The sequence below is a fragment of the Ictidomys tridecemlineatus genome, chromosome 13, assembly GCF_052094955.1.
Source record: "Ictidomys tridecemlineatus isolate mIctTri1 chromosome 13, mIctTri1.hap1, whole genome shotgun sequence".
Lineage (NCBI taxonomy): Eukaryota > Metazoa > Chordata > Mammalia > Rodentia > Sciuridae > Ictidomys > Ictidomys tridecemlineatus.
The window spans coordinates 82,033,021-82,059,002 of NC_135489.1; the positions used below are offsets into that span (position 1 = coordinate 82,033,021).

A 25,982-nucleotide genomic window follows, 5' to 3' on the forward strand; every position below is an offset into this window, starting at 1 on the left:
CCATCATGAACATGACCACGGAACCACGGAAAGGGAGAGGAAAAGGGAAATTGCATGGAAAAGAAGGGAGACCCTTATTTCTATACAAAATTACATATAAGAGGTTGTGAGGGGAATGGGAAAATAAACAAGGAGAGAAATGAATTACAGTAGATGGGGTAGAGAGAGAAGAAGGGAGGGGAGGGGAGGGGAGGGGGGATAGTAGAGATAGGAAAGGTAGCAGAATACAACAATTACTAATTGGGCATTATGTAAAATTGTGGATGTGTAACCGACGTGATTCTGCAATCTGCATTTGGGGTAAAATTGGGAGTTCATAACCCACTTCAATCTAATGTATGAAATATGATATGTCAAGAGCTTTGTAATGTTGTGAACAACCAATAAAAAAAAATTAAAAAAAAAAAAAGTGAAAAGCTAGCAATGACAGACCACCATGTCAACCACAGACTTCACATGGAGTCCTCTTGGCCATCTGAGGAGGTGTCTGGATCACCACATGCCTGCCGCCTTAGCATTTCCTGAAGTTCCAGCACAAGGAGCTCTTGGCCCCCCTGTGCATCTCGCACTGACTCATGGAGGTGGTTCTTCTTCCAGGAACAGCATTGTGTGGTGGGAAACGGGAGTTAGAAGACATGATTGGGCCATGTGGGGTAGAACACGCCTGAAATCACAGCTCCTCAGGAAGCTGAGGCAGAAGAGTCACAAGTTCCAGGCCATCCTGGGCAACTTAGGAAGACTCTGCCTCAAAATAAAAAATAAAAAGGTCTGGGAAAGTTTATTTCCACCAGCCACCACCAGTGTAGCTCAGTGATAAAGTGCTCCTGGGCCAGTCCACAGTAGAAAGAAAAGAAAGAAAGAGAGAGAGAGAGAGAGAGAGAGAGAGAGAGAGAGAGAGAGAGAGAGAGAGAAAGAGAGAAAGAGAGAAAGAAAGAAAAGGCATGATGGGATGTGGGTGTGCTCGGGTCCCAGGGCATCATTATTTCTATAGGTGCTCATGGTCCCAGGGTGCCTTTGCCATAGGACTTTTGATGGACAGAGCTGGCAACTATCTAAAATCATGAGTTCCTGGTGCTATCTCTAGCTCCTTCCATACCACAGAGCTCTTGTCCCTCTTACTCCCTATCTCCATTTTCCTGACTTCCAACAATACCAACAGCATGTCCATCTCCCCAGACCTTGGTAACTTTACTTGTAAACAGGAATAACAGCAGTAATCACCTCAGAGTATATGTTTAATTAATTTCATTTTTTTAATCATTAACTACTGCACTTAGAATCATTCTTTCTTGCTGGGCACAGTGACACATGCCTGTAATCTCAGTAGCTAAGGAGGCTAAGACAGAAGGATCATGAGTTCAAAGCCAGCCTCAGCAATGGCTAGGTGCTAAGCACTCAATGAGACCCTGTCTCTAAGTAAAACACAAAATAGGGCTGGGGATATGGCTCAGGGGTTGAGTGACACTGAGTTCAATCCCTGGTACCAAAAAAAAAGAAAATCTTTCTTGTCAATGGCTACACAGCTACATGTCTCTCATGCTTAACACCTGGGATTATACTACTTAGAATCCTGGAATAATATTTAATAATCCAATTGTGTTTTCCTGGGATTTCATTCTGTTGGTATAAAACTTCACAAAGCAGTTGGAAGAGGATTTTTTCCCTTCATTAAAAAGAACAACCCTCTGGCCTGCAGCCACCCTTGTCCATACAGTTAGGGTACCCCTGCCTCACATCACAATGAGTCTTGCCACCAACTCTGTGTGAAGACCACAAGCAGGTTCCAGAGTCTCCCTGGAAGACTGTAGCTCAAGGGGGACAACCTTCCACTTCCAGGACAGGGAAAAGGCAACCAGTCTGGAGAGCAAGCCTGGGGTGGGCAGGACCTCCCATTCTACCTCCTCCCCCTGTAGCCCTCTAGGGACTCAGGCTCCTGGATCCCACCGGCTCTCAGCTGTCTTCTCCAGCACTGGGGTGACTATTGTGGAATCCTCCCCATGTCCTAGGTTTTGGAGGAGGAGTCTACTCTATCAAATGGCTTCACTCAGCTGCCAGCTAAAGGTGCTTCCTGTCATATTGACCTTCTGTTTCCAGTACCACACAGCTGGCTTACAGCCTCAGACCTGAAGCAGAGCCTGAAGATCCTCCTGGCAACTCTGCCTCAGCGTGACTGCACCTCATCACACTGTACCATAGAGCCACTGACTCTCTGCCAGGTACAGGGGGAATGTTCCTTCCTCAGAGTAGGGGCCAGGACCCGAGGCAAGGTTCAGGATAAGCCCAGGCCTCCAGGCCAAGGCATTGTTGGTCTGGTTCTTGGTGACAGGACACAAGTGTGTGACTCCTCACTCTGTTGTCTGCAGAGGCTCTGCAACCTCAGGCAAAGCTCACCTGGATCTCCTCAGGGTAGGTGAAAAGGATAGTTGAACCCTTCTGGAACATTCTCTTTGCAAACACTGTGCACAGCCAGGATCTTGTGGTGGCCAGGACACCCTGGAGGAAAACTGTCAGGAAGCCCTTCTTGGCTGTGGCTCCCGGGTCCTCTGCCATGTCCGGTGGGCACATGAGAGAAGTTTTACCAGCTCTACTCTGCTGCTCCCCACACCTAAGCCACCTCCTAGCTCCATGCTTGTTGGAAGCCCATCTGACACAAGCACTGTTGTTTCCCCAGTACCCTGGGCTCTCATGAAAGGGGCAACATGGGAGAGGAGGGGAGAAGGTACGGGTGTTACAGGTCCCCAAGCTGACTCTGCCTCATCAAGAGCTTCCAGCAACAGAGGCACACACAAGAACCCTGTGCTTTCTCCAGATTGGGTGAGAAGAATGAACCAATGAGCAGAGAGCTTCCGGAGAACGCTGAACTAGTAGGTCATGCAAACTCCCAGCTCCCACTCTAGGGATGTGAAGCAGCACTCTACTGGCCTGGAGGCCAGCCCAGTTCTCTCCCCATGGGCACTCTGCAGGGACAGCTACTGTCTGTCTCCTCCCCACCTCTACCACCACACCAACAGAACTACCCCCTTTCAGGTGACCCCACACTCCGGAGTCCTCTCTCTCTTTGCACTCCAGAGGTACCTGCCATGGAGCACATGCAACTCCAGAGGCCCTGAAGGCTGCACAGTGTGTGCTCTTACAGAGCTCCATAAAACCTGGGTCTGTTGACTCCTGCCCCCCTCAAGGCTCACAGAACCACCCTGGGGCCTCCATCTTGGCAAAGTGACAAGGTGGATGGCAGACACCATTCCTGCTGTAAGGAACCAACTAGAGTGGAAGAGATGACCCATTCAGACAGCAGGAAGAGCATGGTCCTCAGCCATAGTAAGTGCCAAGGTGGAGAAACTCAAAGAGCCCTGGGAGACATACCAACAACAGGAGAAGGGACTCGGGCTCCAGGCAGGTGACCAGAGCACAGGGCACAGGTGAGAGCAGGGCAGGACAGCACTGAGGTTTCTCAAAGGAAAATGAAACAGGGTACCCTTGTATGATGTCCCTGAATACCTTCCAGGACAATCTGGACACCCCAGCAGGGCATTTCCCTAGTGCTAAGCCTCAGACATTCCAAATCCAAAATCGGCCCCAGCTATACACTGACCCCTCCTTGTGGAGGTTCTGTGATTGGGATTGGGGTCCCTGATGACTTCATGGCTGTGACATGCTTGTTGCCTGGGAAAGTTTCTGTGCAAAGGCATAGGATGCCTCGTTGCTATGGTAATGTCCTCCACGCTACAGTCTTATCAGCTTCAACCTTAATCTTAGGCAAATAACTCCTGGGAATAAAAGAATTTGTTTGCTTGATAACTACAATGTTTCACCAACTCTGGTGCTCCTGGATCTGCCCATCTTACAGTAACATCAGACAATGAACTTTCTTGAGAGCTGCACATAGCTCCTGACATTGTATATTACAATTGTAAAATGTAACTGCAGAATAAGCAACCTTACTGATATGCTAAACAATAATGTAGTTATGGTACTAATGACCTAATGTGACTTATTGGTATGAATAAACGTGTCTGCTGGGGAAAAGTCCACTTTGCCACCTTCCCTGCCTCTGCACTTTGTCTCTGTGTCTCCTCTTTATTATTATTTCTTTACACATCCTGGTGTCATCCAGGATTGAACAGAGGTAGTCAATAAATGAATTGCAGGAACAACCGTGAGGCTGAACAAACAGCAGGGCCCTGAACTGTGCTTTGACCCTCATGGCAGCCACCCAGCTGCTGACTACCTGACAAGAGGCTACCACATGCCCAGGCATGTCTTTACTTTGATCAATTTTAGCACAGCAAAATTTTGTTTTTGCAGAACAGGTAGATTATTTGTAACCACAGATCTGGGACCCCAAAAGACAATGAGGACACTTCCTTCTGCAAAAAAGTAAACCCTAAATAACTGACAAACTTCTCAAGCACCATCTATTGGGAGCTGGCACCAATCTGGGATAGATGAAATAGTACCACTTGGGAGAAAGCAGACACCTTATCAATGAAATTCATTCTTAGCACCTATAATCCCAGAAGGATGAGGTAGGAGGATTCCAAATTCAAAGCCAGCCTCTGAAACTTAGCAAGGCCCTAAGAAACTTAGCAAGACACTGTCTTTAAATGAAATACAAAAAAAAAAAAATGGCTGGGGATATGGCTCAGTGATTAAACATCCCTGTGTTTCAACCCTGGTACTGGGGAAAAAAAAATCATTCTTAGAGTGTGTCTGTGGTATATTAAAGAAGAAAGATTGAAAGAATAAAGTGAAAATGTAGACTTGACCATCTCCATCCCTAACATTACAGTTTTGATGTGCAAAACGTTAAAAAAAAAGAATTGCCCTGAGACACCACTCTCGACTACCCACAGCAGAAGTTCAGGACCCGCAATGGAAAAGCTGCACAGCAATACAAAGCTCCTGATGCAGCTGCAGGGACGCTTCCCTGAGACACGGGTGAGAGAACAGAGTGTGAAGGCTAGGGGCAGCCAAGCTCCAGTGGCAGGAATCAGAGTGAGGTTCCCTCTGGGTATGAGGGCGAGGATGACTGCATGCTTAGGGGCACAGGGGCCTGAGCAGGGCAGCAGGACATGGGCTCTGCTGCTATGGTGTGTTGCTACATGAAGGGAAGAGTTTGGCGGGGAAGACAAGGCACAGACATATGTTTTGGGGGGTTAAATGGGCTCTAGTTTTCTGTGAATAATAGAATCTAGGAAAATGGAGGGCTCATCTTCTTGGCCAGGCCAGGGGCGAAGTGTGTAGTTTGCATACAATGGAACCCAGCATGAAGGAGATGCCAAAGGAATACCTGACAACTGACTATACCACTCTGTTTCATCCAGGCATCCCAGAACTCCCACATTCCCTTCTAAATCTAATTCCTGCATCGAATCCAGGACCTCTCCTGGGCATGACATTTCATCCATAAATCCCACTCACCACTGGAGGTCTAAGTCTGATGACTCTGCAAATGACCTCAGCAGACAAGGCAGGAATCTCATAAAACCTCAGGCATTTGGTGATCTTGCAGGCAGCTTGATGGAACTTCAGGCACACAGTCAAGTAGGACTCTAATGAGATCTTCTCAAGAATCCTACCAACCAGGAGTCCAGAGAGCTTATTTAAGTCACTGGGAAATGAGAAAACAATACCAATTATTAATACCAGTCCCTTTCCTTTTAGATATACAAGTATGCCTGTACTCATAGCTTCTCAGGAGGCTGAGGCAGGAGGATGGCCAAGTTCAAGGCCAGCATCAGCAAATTCGCAAGGCCATATCTCAAAATAAGAAATAAAAAGGGATGGGGATGTGCTTAGTGGTAGAATGGGTTAAATCCCCAGTATCACAAATAAATTAATTACTTAAAATAAAATAAATGACCTACAAGTAAGGCAAGTAAAGCATACCCCTCCAGGATAACATTAAATAGGTCTTAAAGCTGTGACTAAGATAAAAAGGTAACACAGTCCTTTTGTCTTAGCTCAGCTGTTGAAACTCTATCAAAGCAAGTTAAAATATCTGCAAATACATTCCCTTATTCAAAAAATAGCAAGGGATGAATATTTCCAATATTGAAATATGAATAACTTAAGAAAAATCAGAGAGGTACAGGAGAGAGGTAGGGAGGGAGGGTGCTAGAAGAGGAGTGCGCATTGCAGATAGAATTTCTTCCACCTGGTGTGACCGGGTTTCACATTTACTGACAGCTTGGTGATATAAGAAAGAACCCTGCAAAGTCACAGGGGCTTGCCACACAGCTGGGCCCTGTGCTACGTTCCACGTCCAGACACCCCAGGGGGGCTCTGAGAAGGGAGAGCAGCAGTGCTGAGAGGCTCCAGAAACACCCAGGCCCCTGGTGCACATTACTGTTCTGCGTTTCACGTGCTGTTCCTTCAGGTGGCAAAGGTCACACACAGGTGCAGGAGTAAATGATTCTGCAAGGCCACCTTTGATTTTTGTTTTAAATGGGCCCAACTTTCAAAAACCATAAAACTAATTGTTAAAAAAAATTCAGGGCACATACATCTGCTCTATGACAATTATCATTTAAAAATATGTGAAAACAAGGCTGGGGATGTGGCTCAAGCGGTAGCGTGATTGCCTGGCATGCGCACAGCACTGGATTCGATCCTCAGCAACACATACAAATAAAATAAAGATGTTGTGTCCGCCGAAAACTGAAAAATAAATATTAAAAAATTCTCTCTCTCTCTCTCTCTCTCTCTCTCTCTCTCTCTCTCTCTCTCTTTCTGAAAAAAAAAAAAAACAATGTGAAAACACAAAGGTTGGGTGGGAACAAAGCAAAATCTGAGCACCCAAGATCTGTAATTTGCTTTTCTTTTTTGTAGTGCTGGGTACTGAACCCAGGCCTTGCATACACTAGGCAAGTGCTCAACCCCTAAGCTACATACACTACATACACTGCTCTTTTCCTTTAAGACAAAGAAAATGAATAAACTCATATGGCTGGATTGGCAACTGCAGAGGACACTGGAGCAGTTGCTGGTATACCACCCTCCCACTTTGACACAGGCGGCCCACACCACATATGAGCCCACACAGGGGGTTGCACCAGCTGCTCTACTTACACATCCTGAAGGGTGTCCACAAGGTGCATCAACATTTTGAAAACATTCCCGACATGCTAAGGCAGGAAAGAGATAGGGAAATATGAAAAGTCCAAGAAGGAAACAGCTGTCTGTGCCAAGAAGGGAGAAGGGCACAGGGACTTGTCCTGTTCTCCTTGCACACAAGCCTTCAAGAGCCAATCTTCATTTTCCACTTGTGAAATGCATGCTGTAAATTTAAGCCATTTTCTTTTTCTTTTTGTTGGGTGGGGTCCTTTTCTTTGTCTTTTCTTTTTTGAAACTGGAGATCAAACCCAGGGCTTTGCATATGCAAGGCAAGTGCTTTGCCACTGAGCTACATCCTTATACCATTTTCATTTTTAAAAATTAACTTATTTATTCTAATTAGGTATATATGACAGCACAATGTATTTTGATTCATTGTACACAGTTGCAGCACAACTTTTCATTTCTCTGGTTGTATATGATGTAGCATCATACCATATATACAGTCATACATGTACCTAGGGTAATGATGTCCATCTCATTCCACCATCTTTCCTGCCCCCATGCCTCCTCCCCTTCCCTCCCTCCCCTTTGCCCAAAGTTCTTCCATTTTTCTCATGTGACTCCTCCACCCCCAGTATTATGGATCAGCATCCGCTATTCAGAGAGAACATTCAGCCTTTGTTTTTTGGGGATTGGCTTACTTTGCTTGGCATGATATCCTCCAACTCCATTCATTTACCTTCAAATGCTATAATTTTATTATTTTTAATGCCCAATAATATTCCATTGTGTATATATACCATAGTTTCTTTATCTATTCATCTATTGAAGGATATTTAGGTTGATTACACAATTTAGCTATTGTGAACTGTGCTGCTATAAACTATAGTATGCTGATTTTAAATCCTTTGGATATAGACCGAGGAGGTGGATAGCTGGGTCAAATGGTAGTTTCATTCCAAGTTTTCTAAGGAATCTCCATATTGCTTTCCAGATTGGTTGCACCAATTTGCAGTCCTACCACCAATGTATGATGTACATGTTCCCCCATATGGTCGTCAATACTTATTGTTGTCTGTATTCTTGATAACTGCCATTCTGAATGGAGTGAGATGAAATCTTAGTTTTGATTTGCAGTTCTCTAATTACTAGAGATGTTGAACAATTTTTATATATTTGTTTATTACCGACTGTACATCTTCTTCTAAGAAGTGTCTATTCAGCTCATTTATTGATTAGGTTGTTTGTATTTTTGGTATTAAGTTTTTTGAGTTCTTTACATATCCTGGAGATTCATGCTCTATCCGACATGCATGTGGCAAAAATTTGCTCCCAAAACGTAGGCTCTGTTCACCTTACTAATTATTTCTTTTGCTGAGAAGAAGCTTTTTAATTTGAATCCATCCCATTTATTGATTCTTAATTTTATAATTTATGCTTTAGAGGTCTTGTTAAGGAAATCAGGGCCTAATCTGACATGATGAAGATTTGGGCCTACTCCTTCCTCTATTAGGTACATGGTCTCTGGTCTAATTCCTAGGTTCTTGATCCACTTTGAGTTGAGTTTTGTGCATGGTGAGAGATAGGGATTTAATTTCATTTTGTTGCATATGGATTTCCAGTTTCCCCAGACCATTTGTTGAAGAGGCTATCTCTTCTCCAATGTATGTTTTTGGCACCTTGTCTAGTGTGAGATAACTATATTTATGTGAGTTTGTCTCTATGTCTTGTATTCTGTACCATTGGTCTACATGTCTATTTTGGTGTCAATATCCTGCTGTTTTTGCTACTATGGCTTTGTAGTATAGTTTAAGGTCTGGAATTGTGATGCATCCTGCTTCACTTTTCTTACTAAGGATTGATTTGGCTATTCTGAGTTGCTTATTTTTCCAAATAAATTTCATTATTGCTTCTTCTATTTCTATGAGGAGAGACATAGGAATTTTAATTGGAATTGCATTCAATCTGTATACTGCTTTGGGTAATATGGCCATTTTGACAATATTAATTCTGCCTATCCAGGAGCATGGGAGATCTTTCCATCTTCTCAGGTCTTCTTCAATTTCTTTTTTTAGTGTTTTGTAGTTTTCATTGTTGAGGTCTTTCACCTCTTTTGTTAAATTGATTCCCAAGTCCTTATACCATTTTCTTTACCTCAAAAAGTATAATAAGGAAAGACAGCAACTATGAAACATGTGACATTAACAGCACCTTCTAACAGTCATAAATAACAAATGCCTACTGTTGTCTTGTGCTCTATTTACTAAACTAGAATCTACTCTGGGAATTCAAACTTTAACCCTAAGAAATAATGACTTCTTATTTCAGCAATTCTCTGATTATTTCTCAGCACTTCTCCCAACTTCCCTTTAGGACAGAAGACCCACAAGCATTCAATGTTCAGTTTGTAACCTGCTTTTACTAAGCAAGGACCTGACACCCAATTCCCAACCACAAACCTCCAAGAGATCTTCTGAGATATTTGAGATCTTCTGAAGCCATTGCAACCTGTAGTAAGTCCCTAGAAAACAGTCCAGGACCCGAGCAGGCATGAGACTCAAGTATTCATTTGAGTTTTCCATATAGGGAACCAGGCTTCCCAGAGGCAGCAAACTGAACCAGGATCGAAAGAGATACTCATCCACATACAGCAACTGCTTCCTGCTCTCCATGAAGTCAAGAAACTGATTCCTGAATGAAGAAACCGGGACAGAGACCAGGGCAACAGTGAGATCACTGAACAGACTCAAGACAAGGAAATGCAAGGCTGGGAAGGTCCAGAATGCTCAGATTTTAAAGATGATATCAACACATCGTGGAACCAGACATACAGAGTGAATCAAATGAAAACTGAAAAAATAGCCAAGTGTGTGGCACACCTGTGATCCCAGCAACTCAGGAGGCTGAGGCAGGAGGATCACAAGTTCAAGGCTACCCTCAGCAACTTAGTGAGGCTTGTCTCAAAAAGTAATTAAAAAGGAGTTAGGGATGTGGCTCAGTAGTTGAGCACCCTTGATTTTCAATCCTTGACACCAATAAATAAATAAACAAACAACAAAACAAATAAATAAAAATAATTTCCATTTAGCTTTCATTTCAAAAGGTTCCAAAAATAGAGAAGAGATGAGAATAATTGAGCTCACTGCCTTCATCCCTAAAGACGGCACCTGGCTCCCAGTGGACAGGAAGGGCAAGGGGACAGGGCATTCCACACATGGCAGTTATTGGTGTGTGTAAATGAGTACAAAGCTGCTTTCATGTTTAATTCAGATTTATTTTAAGTTTTAAGTTTTATACTCTTCCCTTAAATTGGATTTAAAAATTTTTTTTGTGTGGTGTTGAGGAGGCAACACAGAGCCTTGCCCATGCTAGGCAGGCCTTTGCCACCAAGTGCAGCCAGACCCCTACAATTTTTCTTGTGTAGGTTGTGCTTTCCATGTTTTCTCTGAAGAACCTTTCCTCACTCCAAGATGAGGTTATTTAGAAGCAGCATGCCATTAACACATCCAGGCGTGTAAAGATTTTCCAGAGAGCCAGCTGTGGTTAGGAACCTTGGACTGCAGCACCTTCAAGGTACTGAGAGTGGTCCAGCTCAGAATGAAGCCTGTCTTGTTGCATGTGCCCACAGGCACACCTGAAAAAGGCATGTGGCCTGCCGTGCAGGGCACTGAAGCCCCTGGGGGCCACCTGGATTTGGCTGATCTACAGCTTTCTCCCCAATGTCCATACTATATTTATTCTCCTGCCATTTGCTCCACAGAGGTATGGATCTGCCTGCTCCTCCTCTTGGGCTCTTGGTGTGGGATTGGATTTGATTCTCCACACTGGGGGTTAGTCGTACTTTAAACCTTTGTTCTCCATTCCTCTGTGAATCCTGCTCTGACTCTTTTATTTATTATGGTGTTGAAGATGGGACCCATGACCCCAGCCAAGCTAGATAACTGCTCTGTCACTAATCCCCAGCCCCAGCCCCTGCCCCAGCCCTGTTCTAGCTTTTACATGTTGCTTAGTATTCCAATTTATCATTTATTTAGCTTGGAGTTTTGCATCTCTGAGTCCACTTTCTCCTGCTCAAGCACAGTTCTCAGTGGGGGCAGGGGTGTTCAAGTTCCCACTACCAACCAGGGGGCCCTGGCAATACCAGGAAACACAGATGCCTCTAGGAACTGGGGTGGGGGCAAGACCAGCAGCACCTTCCAGGTGGGGGCCAGGCACACTGCTCGACATCCTACAGTACACAGGATGGCCTCCACCGCTCAGAATAGCCTGGTCCCCAAGATACAACAGTGCTAACTTCAGGAAATCATTCCTAGAATTACTTTAGATAGTGGTTTTTAAAAGTTAATTATTGCTATTATGATTCTTTTTGTAATGGGGAGTGAACCTAGGTGCACTGAACAACTGAGCCACATCCAAGGCCCTTTCTTAAATCTTATTTTGAGATTTAAAGTTGCTCAGGCTGGCCTTGAACTTGTGATCCACTTGACTTGGTTTCCCGAGTCTCTGGAGCTTCAGGACTGTGCCACCACACCTGGCTTACCTGGCTTAAAAGTTATTTTTTTTAAATGATAGTACGCTCAACCTGAATTTTACCATTTCAGCCATTCTCCAGTATGTACAATGTGTCAATGACATCACATTGTCACACAACCAAACTCTAGAACTTTTTTCATCTTGCAAAACTGAAACTCTATCCTCATTAGAGACTAACTCCCCTCCCCCAGCCCCTGGCAAGCCACACTACTCTTTCTCTGAGTATGAAGATGCTAGGGACCTCAGGGGTGGAATCACATGGTAATTGTCCTTCTGAGGTCTGCTTTGGTGTTTTAGCTCAATGTCCTCAGCACAGGTCTGCACTGCAGCATGTGACTGAGCCTGCCTCCATGCCAAGGCTGAGCACCCTGTACCAATGCCATCTCTCCCTCCTCCATGCACCCTTCCATAGTCCCCTGGATTCAGTGAGTCTTTTCCCCAGCTGCCTTGGAGAAAGTCTTTCTTTGGTGCCCTGCAGCCTTGACTGTGCCAGATGTGAATGGCCTGCCCCTGTTCTGCCTGGAGACTGCAGGCTCTGTGAGATGGTGCTCTCTGTCCTGGGAAAATCAAGAACGATCCTCCCTCTTTCCTCTGGCCTCTTTCTCCTCTTTACTCACCTGATTTTCCCCCACAGACCTCAGAATCTCTGTTCTTTTCTTTTCCCATTTGCAACTTCTCTGTGTGAGCATGACATTTCTATTGCCCAGTCCTCTGGTTCTCGGCCCCTTCCCCCTGCTGTCTCCAGGCTGAGCCATCAAGAAGAGTCTCCATCCCCACTCCAGGTGTTGTCTGTGGCCTTCCCACTCAGCTATTTTCTTAATACCTATGGTTTCCACTAATCTTCTGAAATTCCCCATCTGTTTGTGACAGATTGTCCACTTTTTCTGAAGGTCCTTTTCAATACTCCTCAGAGTTGTTCTTTTTTAAAAAAATATTTATATATTTATTTTTTAGTTGTAGTTAGACCCAATACCTTTATTTTATTTACTTATTATTATGTGATACTGAGGATCAAACCCAGGGCCTCACATGTGCTAGGCGAGTGCTCTACAGCTGAGTCATAATCCCGACCCCCTCATGGTTGTTCCAAACACCCTCCCTGAATCCCCCCACCTGGGCCATCTATGTGTTTCACCCCTTAATTCCTCCCTGTGAAGCAGCTTCTTTTCAGGTCAGGAGTTATGAGGAAGAGGAGCCAGGGCTTTGCTGTAGCTTTAGTGAGACTCAGTTCATGGAAACTTTCCATCCTTTGACAACAGGGCCACAGTACACCTGGCAGAAGCCAGAATCTGAGCATCCATAGCAACTGGTTCCTATCTCCCTCTCCAGATTTTAGCAAGCTCTATGCATCCATGTCTCGGGAACAGTGACTTCCAATTTTCAGTCCCTCTCCCCACTGGATGGCCACTGTCTTGTACACAGTGCAGGGCCCAGTGAGCCCATGGTCATTGTCTCTGTACTCTTGCCCACTAAGACTTCCACACTCTATGAGGCCTGAGCCTCCCACCCACAGGGCAGCGCACCACTCTCACAATCAGAAAGCAGATTGTGGAAGTCCTCTGCTTCTCCCAGGCAGTTCTCTGGCCTGAGCCTTAAGGTCAGCAAAAGGAGGATCTTGCTCTAAGCTCTACCAAAAATACACTCACCACCCTCAACTCCAGCCAAAAGGCAAGGTAAGAGGCCATGAACTAAGGTTTGCAGTACTGGGAGTTGTGTCCTGGGACACACGGAGGTGCTAAGTGTCTGTCACACAAATGAGTAAACATACATTAATACAGTTATACGAGAAAGACTGCCCAGTGCAGTGGCCATTCCTGTGATCCCAGTTGATACAGAGACAGGAGGATCACAAGTTCAGGCAAGGCCAGGCAACTTAGCAAGACCTGTCTCAAAAATTGAAAATTTAAGAAAGGACTGGGGATGTAGCTCAGTGGCAAAGTGCTAAAGAATCATTATTCTAAGATGCGCTTATATAAATGCAGCTTTACAACTTACTTATTTAGCCATTTTTCCTGAAACTGAAACAAGGAGATTCCCTTGAGGCCAGCCCAGATGTCCTCAGGCTGGCTCAAAAAGACCTTTCTTGGAGGGGCCAGCTGCATACAGTAGTACAGGACAGGGAGGATGCCCAGCCAGTTGACAACTCTTGCATTTATGCACCTTTGGCACAGGTTGACCAAGTACTCTTGCCATCTGGAAGGGAATCAAGACCTAATGTGAGCTGTGGTTGGCTGTGTCTGACCTGCTCTGTGGTCTGATGTCCCAGGAGGGAAAGGAAAGCTACTTGCATTCAGAAGAATCATTATTCCAAGGTGTGGCACACCTAGACCGAGTTTCAGACTGGGAAACACAGGGAGACAAGAGGGAAAAGTGACCTGGCACTGCACTGGGATTGATCCCAGTGCACCAAGACATCACAAATCCCAACAGACTCCCACTGGGGTCATATCCACCCACACCACACAGCTGAGGAATTGGGGCCCTCGGTTTCCAGCCAAGAAATTCACACAGGGCCTAGGATTTGAACCAGGTAGTCTAGTGATGATAGACCTAAACACAAAGCAAACTTAAAAAAAAAAAAAAAAAAAAAAAAAAACTGCGATTGAACCCAGGGACACTCTACCACTAAGCTACATCCCCAACCTTTTTTATTTTGAGACATGGCCTCTCTAAGTTGCTGACACTATCCTTGAACTTGTGATCCTCCTGTCTCAACTTCCTGAATCTGAGGGATTACAGGCATGTGCCACTGTGCCCAGCTACAAAGCCACTTTTTAAAAGGAACAACACGTGGTGTGTGTCCCACAGGTACAAAAATAGATGCTTCTTCCTTCTCTCACACCCTCACACAGCTGTGTGTAGATTTCCTAACCACTGTCACCCTTTCACAGAGGGCACAGCAACTACTTGAGTCTTTAAAACTTAGGAAACCCACAGGTGCTAAGAGCTCAGAAAAGGCCACCTGATGTTACCCAAGCTCAATCCAAACAGAAGCGGAAGAGACCCTGATCATCTGAGCACAGCAGCTCAGAAGAGGTCTCCTCAACCACATAAAAGTCCATGGCTAACCCAACAGGGGCAGTGTGCTTCCAGAGCTACCAGCACAGGTGGAGCAGCAGGGACAGCATCCCTGTAAGTTCTGCAGCTTTTCTAGGTGACACCTGTAGGTAGGCCTGGGCCCCAGTGCTAAGGCTTGCTGAGTGGGCAGAGAAGGGGCCCCCAGGAACACTCTGTCATGTACTTTGTATTACTCATTTATTTTTTCCAGATGGGGTTCCACTAAGTTGCCCAGGCTGGCTGTAAGCTCTTGGGCTCAAGCAACCCTCCTGCCTCAGCCTCCCAAGTTGCTGGGATGATAGTGCTGCCATGGTTCCTGGCCCTTTGAAGCTTTTTGAAGCCAGGGTATTCAGGAGAACACAGAATTTAATAAAACTAGCAATGACACACATGCCACGAAAGTGACAAGAGCAAGTGGTGACATGACTGTGGTTTTATTTTTCCCCGGTGTGTGCTCAGACTTTCTCTAACAAGCACTTATCTCTATAACCAGATAAAAATCATGATAAATGGCTATGAAACCTCTAACCAAGAAAAAAAAGGAACAACTAGGATACCTCTCAGATGTGCCCAGGATGTGGTGGAGTTCACTGTGTAGAACATCTGGAGAACAGGTGCTGAGGCAGAGGATGGAGCATAGTAAGGTCAAGTCACCATCCGACAAGAAGAGTCTGGCATTTTTCACCAGGAAAAGGAGGACCAGGCCCATCCTCAGTCTGCTCTTCACAGGCCAGCCTTCAGGCAGGGCATCCCCACTCTTTCCTTCCAGAAACGGTTCAATCTGCTTTTTCAAACACTCCCACAGGTGTTCCTTCACCTGATGCAGGGGAAAAAAGAGGCACAGCCATGGAGTGCATGCCCTGGAGGCTGGAGAACCCTTGGGCAGTGGATCAAGGCCCTGAGGCAGGGGAGTTCTGGGGAGGGCCCCACTTCCCTCGCCTCCCCAACTCCCAGGTACACTGAGGTTCTGGGACAGTAGAAGCACATGATCAGTCCCAAACCCTGCAGTGAGGTGGGTCTGGGAGACCCCTGGATGCTCCTGAGAGCTCAATGTCAAACTCAGAAAGAGTGCTATCTCTATCTCCAAGCCACAGTGTGGCTGAAGGGGCAATGATGGGCTCCACCCTTTCTTTCAACTCTGCCTAGGCCTTGAAAGAACTCAAGATCAGTGCTGGAAGTGAGGCTCAGAGGTACAATCAGGAGGAGGGATGTGGGGGCGAGGGATTCCCAAGAGGTGGAGCAGGAAAAGAAGGGGTGGAAAGATCCTGCTGCCCCCTCTGCAGCTGCCCCAGTCAGTCACAGGGTCTCATTACCTGTAGTAGGTCAGGGGACCCTGCCCACCCACACCAGAGCTGCTTGTAACCGGGGGGAGTCTGATACCTCTTCCTCTCTGAGGCCCAGGCTGTACCAGGGCTGTGCTTTCCCTTCATAAATCATAGGCTCTTGGACAACATAATAAAACTGCCGGAACTGGGTGAAGAAGTTCTGCAGGTTGACGAGGTTCCAGGTCTGGAGGTTGCTAAAGATGCGGCCCAGCATGATTGCAGCTGCTAATTTCTTCTCCTTCACCAGCTCCTTCTTCATCTTATTAGTGAAGAGGTTCTGAAATTTCTGGAAGGTCCCAGGAGGCTTCATGCAAATTATGTCATCATATTGATGCCAGTCTATGTGATCTTAAAAGTCACATTTAAGATCTCAAAACTCACCAACCCAAGGTACCACCTAGGAAGATAGAAACACAGGGGAGGAGCAGGCACAGTGGCACATGTCTGTAATGCCAGTGCCTTAGGAGTCTCCAGCAGGAGAATCACAAGTTAGAGGTCAGTTTCAGCAACTTAGGGAGGCCCTGTCTAAAAAATAAACAGAATTAGGGCAGCATAGTCAGAGGATAAAAGGAAGGAAGGAAAACAAGAGGACTCTGAAAAACTGAGGTGATCAGAACTCACTCCATCAGCTACCATGGCCATACCTCTAGAGACAGAAATCCTAGAAAACCCACAGTGATGAGCTTAAAACCAAGTCTCTGCTTAGCAATGCAGTTCAGCAAGCCTAGTAAAAGCTTTAAACATGACCATATGCAGGTTAAACATTTATAACAAAAGAAGGGGGCATGGGGTAATTAATGATGGTGCAATGTGGTGATCATTACTATCCAAAGTACATGTATGAAGACACAAATTGCTGTGAATATACTATGTATATAGCCAGAGTTATGAAAAAATCATGCTCTCTATATATGTAATAAGAATTGTAATGCATTCTTCTGTCATAGATAAATTTTAAAAATTACACTAAAAAAATTTATACTAAAACTACATCTCTTACTAACCACTGAGTCCTGTTCTGATAAATGACTTCAGGGTACATACTGGGAACAGCAACCCCCACCCCAAAGAGGATGGTGCAGATTACCCAGCAGACACAGAGCCACTAGCAGGTGCCCACTACAGGGAAAGGGCTGAATTCAAGTCTGCTCTGAGATCCACCTGCAAGAGACACAATTATAGACCTAGAAAACCCAGTGCTGTTAACTGTAAAATAATTAGAAAACAAAAGTGGTTAGCCAAGCACCATGGTGCATGACTGTACTCTAGGCAATTTAGGTGGCTGAAGGGGGAGAATCAAAATTTGAGGGTAGCCTGGGCAACTTAGCAAAACCTGATTTAAAATTTTAAAATAAATAAAAGAGCTGGGGATCTAGCTCAGGGTAGAGCACTGCCTAGCATGCACAGGCCCTGGGTTCCATCCCCAGCACTGTCAAAAAAAATAAAAAGAAAAAAGAAAGAAAGAGAGAAAAGAAAAAAAAAAAGACTGGAAACTTATAAGATGGACAGAGACACAATGATGAGCACAATGATGCCTGCCTGTAATCCTATGGAGTCCAGAGGCAGAAGCAGGAAGACTGCAAGTTCGAGGCCAGTCTTAGCAACTTAGGAGGCCCTAAGTTACTTAGGGAGATCCCATCTTAAAATAAAAAATAAAAAGGCCTGGGGATATGGTTCAGTAGTAAAGCACCCTTGGGTTTCAAACCCTGGTACCAAAAAAAGCCCTATGTGTAGGAAGACACACACAAGTAGCAGTGAAATATTAAAACAGATGCTGAGCAGAACTCCTGAGGCCGAAAGCATGCGCTGTGCACACTGCTGACCTATTGGTTGGCCCTGCCACCGCAGCTCTACCCTGTCCCTGCCAGGTGACAGTTGGCCAGGGTTCATATGCTAATTCAGGCATGGCCTCCTCTGGAGCTTCTCCTGACCCTACTCTAGCCCCACACTTTGTGGGACTTGTCAGAGCAGAAACTCCATCTTTGCTTGTGGAATTACCTGATGAAATCCAGTCTTGCCTCAAAGCTGAAGTCCTCAGAGTACACTATTGTTATTAAAAATTACGTGCATAGTCAGGTGTCCTGGTGCACCTGTAGCCACTCAAGAGGATGAGGCAGGGGGTCCTCTGGAGCCCAGGTGCTTGATGTCAACCCAGAAAACATTTTTTTAAAAAAATCCTAGGCCCTGGGGGGAGCTGAGGACCTGCCTGGGTGCCCAGGCAGGCCTGGTACAATAACACCCCAATTATGATATGCTTTCAAAGAGCTCAAGAAAAAATATTTAATGTTAATTTGATAGTATTTAAGATGGTTGCATTCAGTGAGTTTCAGAAGTTAATTCTTTTCTTTTATAAAAATAGTAATTGTCATTTTCTCTGAACTCCCTTTTCTGCCCCACCCCTAGACTTTTTAATGATGCTTTTTTTTCCTATTCCATACAAGCACTAGCTGCCTACACTTCAGATGGTATTTTATAAAGTAAAATCAGAATCAAGAAATTTTAAAGCAAAACCTTTCCCATAGGGTAGAAAGCTTACCAACTTTCAGAGTCACAAGTAATGTCAATATGAGTGTGTAATTAATTGGACCTGAGGACCACTCATTCTCCATGGGGTCAGAATGAGCTTCCACAAACAAAAGCAGTTTCTAAGAAAGCAAGCCCAACATGTAAGCTCTTTTCTAGCCTCTCCTACATTAACTCAATAAAGGCCCATTTCCCAAAGCAAATCATATGGCCAAGCCTGAAGTCACTGAAACAAGGAACCACACAGGGTGTGGGCATTTACTGGGAGATGTGATTCACTGGGGGGTCATCAGTGTAGCTGTCTACTACAATTCCCTCATATGGGCCGGATGTGCCTAAGATGATCAGGGCCATAGTGGAAGATGGAATAAACAATGCACGAATCAGGTTAGGGGGATCCTTTTTCGAGTTCTTCATCATGTAAGGATCTTAGAAATCAACACTCTGTCCTCATAACATATTTTAAAAAAGGTAAACAAATTGAAAAATCAGGGGCTGGGGATGTGGCTCAAGCGGTAGCGCGCTCGCCTGGCATGCGTGCGGCCTGGGTTCGATCCTCAGCACCACATACAAACAAAGATGTCGTGTCCGCCGAGAATTAAAATAAATAAATAAATAAATACATTCTCTCTCTCTCTCTCTCTCTCTCTCTCTCTCTCTCTCTCTCTCTCTCTCTCTCTCCCTCTTCCCCCTCTCCTCTCTCTTTTAAAAAAAAAATAAGAAATTGAAAAATCAACAAGTCAAAGAAACTGGATCCCAGGACAATTCCCTATTCCCTAAAATTAAAGAATCAGAAAGGCACATTCAGAGATTCCTAACTTCTTGGAGTGGAAACCTGTGAGCAGAAGCTTCTTTGGGAAGCAGTACTAAACTAGAAGTGAACAATAGCTGGAAACTCAGTGTGGAAAGGCTGACACAGTCACCCAGGGCTCCTCATACTTACATGAGTTTTACCTCCAGGATCTCAACCAAGATCTCACAGGGCAACCAAAGCATTCTGTTCTTCTTGAGAAGTTTCAACCTTAGGAGAAACTATTTTACAAAAGAATAGCCTACTGAAATTTCGCCAGACCCTAAATGACCCAAGATAAGGGAACTACCATACTCAAGCCTGCTCTAGCCCTGCACCTGAAAGAAAAGACACATTCAACACCAGCTCCCACTGCTCTTCCATATGAGAGAGAAAAACATCCAACTACAGCTGCCTCCAGACATCTTGTCCCATCAGAGTGGGGAAAATGAGGGAAACCGATGCAGCTCCTTTCAAGAGCCCACACTCACTAAAGGATTGAGATTAATCCTAGGGCTAGTAACACCTTCCCTCATCAAGCAAGGGAAATACAAAGCAAAACTAAACAAATAAAAAATATACACATATTATACTAAACAGCAGAAAATCAAAGGGTGAGGAAGTCTTTTTATAAAGTCCTCTACTTAAGAATGGTGATTATCATGGTTTGGATGTCCTCTCCAAATCACATGTGTTAGGTAATGCAGAATATTCAGAGGTGAAAAGACTCAATTATGAGATCTGTAAAACCTTATAGGTAGACTGTTCCTTTAGATGAACTAATAATTTGAATGAACCACTGAGTGCTAACTGTAGACAGGTGGGTGTGGCGGGAGAAAGTAGGTCACTAGAGGTGTGTCTTTAGAGGGCATAATGTAACATTAAGAAACATTATTCAGGCTCCAGTGTGTGTTCTCATTCTCATTTTCTCATTCTCTCTCTTTCTCTCTCTCTCTCTCTCTCTCTCTCTCTCTCTCTCTCTCTCTCTCTCCCCCTCCCTCCCTCCCTCCCCCCTCCTTCCCTTTCTCCCTCTAAGAAACATTATGTCAGGCTCCAATGTATGTTCTCGTTCATTCATTCTTATTCTCATTCATATTCATATTCATTCATTTTCTCTCTCTCTCTCTCTCTCTCTCTCTCTCTCTCTCTCTCTCTCTCCCCCCCCCTCCCTCCCTCCCTCCCTCCCTTTTATTTGGACCAGAGATTGAACCCGGGGTGCATAACCACTGAGCTACATCCTAATCCTCCTTTTATGTTTATTTTGACACAAGGTCTCACTAAATTGCTAGGGCCGTGCTATGTTGCTGAGGTTGGCTTTGAACTTGCAATCCTTCTGCCCTCCTGCCTCAGCCTCTGGAGCCTCTGGGATTACAGGTATGTACCACCACACCTGGTTCTCTATATTTCTTGCCTGCCATGAGATGAACAGCTTTCCTCTGCCATGCTCTTGCACTTCACCTTTGGCCCAGTGAAGGAGATGGCAGAACCCAAAATAAACTTTTCTTCCTCTAAGTTTTTCTTGTCAGGTTCAGAGAAAAACTGATTAATTTGGGGACTATATTTAATATTGTGTATTTCAAAATTACTAAAAATAGAGTTTAAATTTTCTTAGAAAAAGGTAATAAGTATGTGAAGTAATGGGTAGGAAATATTAATTGACCTGACATACTATATCATAACATTACATTTGACCCATTATGCCCTATAAGATTGTGTGATTACTTGTCAATTAAAATCAGTTTAATCAATGAGCCTCTAGACAATATATTCAAGAAAAAAAAAGATATAAATGAGGAAGATCAGAAATTAAAAGGGTGGCATCAATACAGATTCCATAGACATTAAAAAAGTAGTAAAAGAATACCACAAACAACTCAATGTTCTTAAATTCAAGATACTACATGAAATGTACTGATTTCTTGCAGGACAAATATGCTAGATTTAACACAAAAAGAAATGTTCAATCTGAATAGAACTGTAGCTTATCAAAGACACAGAACCAATAAGGCCATCCCACCAGTTCAAGATAGGTTCCTGGTGAATCCTAATGAATATTTAAGAAATAAATTATATCAATTCTCTAAAATCTCTCCCAGAGGATAAAAACAAAGGAGCTACTTTCTAACTCATTGTATCAGACTAGCACTAATGTAATAATAAAAAAAAAATCAGACAAAGATTACAAGAAATCTATCGACTAAAATCTGTCATGAAAGAAGATAAGAAAATATGCATGAAGTACTAGCAAATATTATCTGGAAACAGACTCACATCAGTATAGCCAACCTGTGTACAGTAAAGGGGCAGAGGCAACACAACAACATAGAGCAGAGATCCTTCCATCTGCATGACCTGGACATTTTCATCAACACGGCTACCGCACATGTAAAAGGAGAAACTTAGAGAGAAAAGAGGGAGAAGGGGAAAGAAAAACTCCTTGTAAGATAAGGACTGGAAACTTACCAAATATGTGATAAAACACAGAGCCTCTGGGTTCAATGCTTCCTCTTTGTAAAATTAAAAAAAAAATCCATCACTACACACATCACACAGATGCATATTTGGTATGCATATCACATATAAATACTTGATTTTGCATCTGTTTTTGTGCATCTGTCTGTGTCTCTACAGAAATTCTCAAAAATATTTTCCTCCATTAAACATTGATTTTGGAATCAAATATACTAGAAACATCCAAAAATTCTTTGGATTTTTTCATTTTCTATACCTCTTCTTCTGAATTTTTAATAATTGTATATTTAATTTAGTTATTTGTTGTTGTTGTTCCAAGACTCTCTAGCTGAAGGTAATAAAATTAACTAGAAGAAAATCATGAAGATATTTTTACTCAAAATTCACAAAACTAAAAAAGTATAGAAAAGATCTCAGTTCTGTGTCTGAGTTGATGCAAGGCAAGGAACTATTGTGTGGGAAGCTGGCTGCAGAGAGCGGGAACCTGAGAGTAACGTTCCCTGTGAAATAGCAATTTTAGAAATGATCCAATTTTCCAAAAGTGTGACATCTACTGAGCTAAACAGATCTACAAAGAAGCAGGTCATGTCTGCGTACTAGGCAGAAACAAGGTCACCTGTGGCAGGGTGAGCAGGTGGAGTTGGAAGGAAGGATCTATAAGGCTGAGTGTGGAGGACATGTTGGGCTAGAGGGTAGGCAGGGGTGTAGTGCTGCCTCCACTTCCTGTCCCTCCCCTGCTGTCAGGATCCCTTTGTGATTGGAGGGCACAGCCCTGTGACACAGGCCTGAGTAAGACTCCCCATTGCTGAAGCATACTCTCAGGACTCATTTGTCCAAACAGAACAGTGGGATTTAGATGATGGAATATCCTCTTTCCTCTGAATAGCGTTAGTGCCACATGGCTGAACTCCAGCTTCACCACCTGGGCAATGGATATGATCCTTTGCCCAGTGTGTGGACTGGGGCTCTTTCTCCTCTTATTGCCCTGCAGGGTAATCCATTCTTCCCACCACCAAGGAAAAAGGGAAAACTCAGGAAGGTAAGAAAAACCTCAGAAAAGCCACATTCTCTTTTGTCTACTCTTGATTTTTTTTAAAATAAGTAGGAACAGTTAAAAAAAATTCTCAGGACAGAACAGAGCATCACTCTGGGACAGGCAGGCCAGGGCAGGGAGAGAGTGTGCACTAAGGCTTCTCCTATTTGAAGCTCTCAGACCATCCATGTGGTGAGCTGCAGGTCCCAGAGTGTAGCACACACTATGACTCAGTGGTTGAGGTTTGCACTCCTGAGAGAGCTGGGAACCTCTGGAGAAGTTCAGGCCCTGAGCACTGCTCCATCTGTCATCTTCTCCTGGAGGGTGTCTGTGGAGCAAGGCTTTCCTCCGTGTTGGGTTCATATGAAGGCTGTGCCGAGCCCTGAGGGACTCCATCATGGCTGGAGACACCTCTGGCCTCAGGGAGCACAATCCTGCCTGGCAGCTAAGAAGAAATGAGCCTGTTCCTGAGCCAAGGATCAGTGACTGAGGACATGCATGGGGTAGTTTATATGGAAAACCCTTTTTGCATTTTCCAAATAAGAAAAATAAAGAATATTGCCATTTTTAAAATGTCTCTGAATAAAAGGGTCTCTACTAGCTAACTGTAGAAAGTTAAGCTGCTCAGAAACATGGAGTGTTTGCAGCTGGTCTAGGAGAACAGAAGGGAAAACTAGGCCCTAGTCTCTTTTTCTTTCTTGTTTGCCAGCACTCAAAGGTGAAGAAGGGACAAAGCAAGAACAGGAAGAAGAGTGGCATTTTGAAAGGTAAGGCCTTGCCCTTCCACTCCAGAGGTGATTTGCTGTCCCCTGTTCCCAAGATACCAGAGCCACGTTCCAGAGGAAGTCACTTGTACAGACCTGAGAGGGAGGATCCTGGGAAGGAAATCATCAAATCAGAGACACTTCTCAAGTTCTGTGCCCAGAATGAAGCTACAGTGGGCCAGGGGTGGGTGATGTCCAGTAGGGTGGTATGGGTAGTATCAGAGCCATGCTGTCTGTGATCCTGCCAGTGAGGAGAATCCATCATGGCCTAGTTGTTTTCCTATGGGTGAAAGCTGAACACCCAAGAAATGCCAAGGCAGGCATAGAAAGCAAGTTTTATTTAGACTTCTCTGCAGAATAGGGGTCCCAGACCTGCGTATACAAACAAGTGGGGTTCCTGTTCATTTTATATTTTAGAATTCCTCTGTTCTCATGACTTCCTTCTCCCCTTATCTTGCCTCTCCTCTCCAATCCCGCATACATGACCCAGAGGTAGACTCAATGGTGGAGTGATCCAGGCAGGAAGGCAGCAGCCCAGGAGGCATCAATTGACAACTTCTACAACTCCCTGCAGGGAAGAACAATTCCTGGGGCAGGTTACCTTAGCAACAGGTGGAGGAACACTGGAAATGAACATGGGAAGAAGAGGGAGAAAGACCATTTGATTTCCTTTCCTTTCCAACAAGCCCCCATGTTCCAGATGGGACAGATATATTATCTACACTGACTGCCATTTGTCCCCTCAACTTCATTTGGATATGGTGGTAGGACTTCCTGGACAAAATGTGAACAGGCTCTCATGTCCCCAAGGCTGATTCATCTCTGAGATGGCCCAAACTTTCTCCCCATAGGGAGTACAACAGGAGATAGTGGAAGTTTAAGTTAATGAAAAAGTGCTGCCCCTGCATATGCCTTACTATCCCTGTCACCTGTCATGTGGCCTTGAACACTGGCACCGGCCCTCCAGAGTCTCCTCTCCCAGTCTGCCTCACTCCACTCACCCTTCCTTCTCCACAATAACCCAGCCTCCATTTTCAGGTTATAGTGATTGCTGGAAGAAAGTGGAAGAGACTGAAGATTTGCTTTCACTTCTAAAAAGGTGAGTCCTTTCCACTAGTCCCTGTGTCCTTCCTACTGCTGCCTGTGATAAGATCCAACAACACAAAGCTCTCATGGGGTAGGGGGCAGCCTTGGTTGGGGCAGGATCTGACTAAAGCTCTGACATATGGGAGAACAAGGGCTTTGAAAACTCAGGGTGTGTGGTAGCGAGGGGCCATGACCACAGGTGCCCACCCCTGCCCCACTTCCTATACCTCCTGGCCTCATCTGCTCCTGGCTACAGCCTGAGCCTCTATCTCTTCCAGCCACCTAGGGAAGCTCCATCATGGCAGCAGCTTTCACCAGCTCTTAAAAGGAGATGACCCAGATGAGATGTGCAAACAGAGTCAGCTGGAGTCCACCAATCACGTACTGCCTGGGGAGGATGATTTGGCCACTGCCTTCTTCCTTTGGCTTCCCTGACTTCTTTGAGCAAGCACCCTTTGTTCCTGGCCTCCACTTCCTTCAGCAGACCTAATGACTTCCTCAGTTTCTGTTCAGTCACACTCAACCCTGAGTGCCTCTCAGTCACCAGAGTCTGTGATTCCACTAGAACAATGTTCACCTCAGCCATGTGGACTTTCCTCTCCCCCATCTCATCCCTCCTGATTCCATGGCCCATTGTGTATTTCTGCCAGACCCCAGCCTGACTCCTCAGTGTGACTCAATGATACTCTCACTGGGAACCAAGCCACAGAGCTATCTCCACCCAACAACTATTGGTTGCCTTCTCCTGTCTAATCGCCATCTCTCGTGCCATTGCCTTCTCCTGTCCCATTGCCATCTCCTTTCCTAGCAGTCTCAGGCCATATTCTCTCCACCTGTCTCATCTCATCCCTCTCTTAGTGGCAGATGACTGCCAAAGTCTGTGGCCTCTCCCGCTCCCCACACAGTGAATCCAAGAGAGATCATGCTTCCTACTCACCAGAGGACTCACTCTGGGCAAACCACCCACTCTCGCAAGTAGAGGCTGAAGGGACCTCTTTCATTAACCCTGGTGTCCAGAAACTGATAGAGATATCAATCAGGAAGAGAGCAGGAAGGAAAATTTGTAATGTGAAGACAAAAGATGAACCAGTCTACTCCCTGAATTTTCCAGGAAGCACAGTACAGTCCCTGGCAGGGAGTAGGACACCACCATCCCACAATACTTCTGGAACATAAAAGGCAAGCTAGAGATGCTTACAGTTCCTCAGCAGCTCTTTTACACCAAGATCCTGGGGAACCATTTACAGCAGACATGCAGCCAACTCTTTTGAGGCCTCCCCATTCTGCATAGCAAGTCCTTGGTGGCTACTGTCAGAATGTCTGGGCCCTCAGCAGACTTT

At 44.8% G+C, this 25,982-nt stretch overlaps 1 pseudogene across 1 annotated transcript in view; it reads right to left on the reverse strand.

Moving 5' to 3' along the window:
- The window catches only part of LOC144369715 (E3 ubiquitin-protein ligase RNF213-like), an 87,041-nt pseudogene that overhangs the window by 30,485 nt on the left and 30,574 nt on the right, over positions 1-25,982 (reverse strand). Inside the window, exons 4-8 of the transcript XR_013429439.1 lie at positions 16,030-16,371; positions 15,207-15,466; positions 9,519-9,750; positions 7,072-7,127; positions 5,422-5,611 (exon numbers count right to left, since the gene is read on the reverse strand). The product of XR_013429439.1 is annotated as an E3 ubiquitin-protein ligase RNF213-like (transcript). The remainder of the gene's footprint in view (positions 1-5,421; positions 5,612-7,071; positions 7,128-9,518; positions 9,751-15,206; positions 15,467-16,029; positions 16,372-25,982) is intronic.